Source organism: Macrobrachium rosenbergii, chromosome 4 (assembly GCF_040412425.1).
Source record: "Macrobrachium rosenbergii isolate ZJJX-2024 chromosome 4, ASM4041242v1, whole genome shotgun sequence".
Lineage (NCBI taxonomy): Eukaryota > Metazoa > Arthropoda > Malacostraca > Decapoda > Palaemonidae > Macrobrachium > Macrobrachium rosenbergii.
In genome coordinates, this window is record NC_089744.1 from 14235001 (window position 1) to 14237500 (window position 2500).

Sequence of the window (2500 nt, forward strand, 5' to 3'; positions counted from 1 at the left end):
ACACACACATATACAGCTACAGATTTTTATAATTATGTATGTATGTATGCATGTATGTATGAATGTTTATATTAATGTACGTACCACAAATCAAAAGGTAAAAAAAATTACACACGCACATATCAGATTTTACATGGAGCCTAAAAGACTATCTCTCTCTCTCTCTCTCTCTCTCTCTCTCTCTCTCTCTCTCTCTCTCTCTCTCTCTCTCTCTCTCTCTACTCTACTCTAATTTGCACCTTAGTAAAGAAATAAGTAAGTATAAAGCATTAGCATGTGTGCTAAATGGAAATTATCAAGTCTCTTAGGTAAAAGAAACCTTACATCTTTGTTTTTACATTTATTATATCACCATGAGAACAGTACAATTTACAGAGAAAGAAATCACGAGGGGAAACCATATGAAATGAACGTGGCTGTTTTTAAGGTTTGCTCCAGCTTTAAGAAATCTTAAGAAAATCTGCTGTTAGTTTTTAAATGAAAAATCTTTCTACAGTACGGGAAGGATAAAAATAAGGAATATTAAGAAAATCTGCCTTTTTTTATGAAAATTTTAACTTTTCTATAGGGACGATAAAACTAAAGGTTTGTTTGTATTGCATCGAATATCCCTCAGAGGGAATTGATATCTAGATATCAGTTTATCGTTGACACTCCCGTGACGAGGCTTTGTAGGAATGGCGAAGCATCAATACTTGAGAGGTCACTCCTGGACTGAGGAAGCCGGGTTAGATGGCAGATTCAGAACATATCCTTTGTAAGATGGGTACTGATATCCCAGCTAACAGCTATCGTTTCTTAATAGCAGCATGCTTTTCTTCCTTTGTTTAGTTCATTATCTGATTGCCTACTGGACTGCCTAGCTGACCACAACGCAAAAGTAGCATTAGTAGCAGCGATAAGGACAATAAACGATTCAGTTACGTACAAGGAATCGATGTTAGATGTTGGTGTCACGTTTCATGAACCCCACGTCTCTTTCACTTCTTCCTAGCTATTGAATTTACGGAAATGCATACACACACATACATGTACATAAACACACTCACACACACATATATGTATATATATACAGTATATGTATGTATGTTTTGTATGTATACATACACACATATATATATATAGTACAGTATATATATATATATATATATATATATATAATAGTATATATATATATATATATATATATATATATATATATATATATATATATATATATATATATATATATATATATATATATATATATATATATGCAATTATACAAGAGCAAGATATTGCAAAGAAATTTATTTCTCCCTGTTAGTTCTGAGAACGTTATATTTTTTAAACAGTAGTACATTTAGAAACAACAACCTTTTTAGCCATTTGCCCTTAATTTTTTTTTTTAGACTCGGTAACTTGATGAGAAGCCAAAACAGGTTAGAGTTGATTTATAAAAGAAAATATCCATTAAGATAACCTTCCTTTTATCAATTAGGAGTGGATTTTTTCTTTTTCACTTATTAACTATAACTACTTTCTTACTTAAGGTCCCTGTCCTAGGTTCCAAACTTGTTGTTGTATATTTAAATACTCTTCCTCTCCTGTATGGTTTAATTACTAATTGTTTTTAGGATTCCTGCTCTCTTTTGTTTTCCTCAAGAATTCTACTGTGTATATTCAACAGCTCTGAGGAAAACTTTATCTTAGAAAAGCAAGCTCACCAAATTTGGAAATTTACCTCTTCTAATGTGCTAGTCTCTCTCTCTCTCTCTCTCTCTCTCTCTCTCTCTCTCTCTCTCTCTCTCTCTCTCTCTCCAGTGAAGCCTAATAGATATAGCATTATACAGTACTTGGAACAGAAACGCCAGAGGAAAGACATTAATTCAAGCACGGACGGGAATCACATTGAAAAATACAACCTCATTATTCATGAGTTGTTTTACTGAAAGATTATAACGACGTCATTATCTTTAAGATGGAGAGCCTCCGCCAATTGGCCTGAAGTAACACTGATACTGAACTCTTTTCCAACACACGACTTCCTCTTCCAATGGAGGTAAAGTTAGGTATTTTATAACCATTAGCTCCAAATCACACTCATAGGGCGGGTTATCCCAGCTAATGTACGAAGATAATTTTCTTTAATGTTTTATACATTCTTCTATGTCTAGGTTCTTGCTCATATTTTGGAAGATTAACGGGCAGTACTCTGCTTCTCCAATTTATCGATTCTTTAACATCCTCTCTTTATCTTTTGATAAATTTGACTAAAGCCTACTGTGTTTTATTTGGGACATAATCTATTTTTTCTTCTCAAAATTTGTCTATGAAAAGCAAATGTATCAATAATTCAAACACAATAACACTTTTACCTAAGCGTTCGACTTTAAATATTGTGAAAGGATAAATATAGGGAATTCGTTTTCAGTGCCAGCAAACTGTAGTTAACAATATCGTCACGAAAATGAGTGTAATCTACCTCATATTTTGATGATATACATTTTTCAACACAATG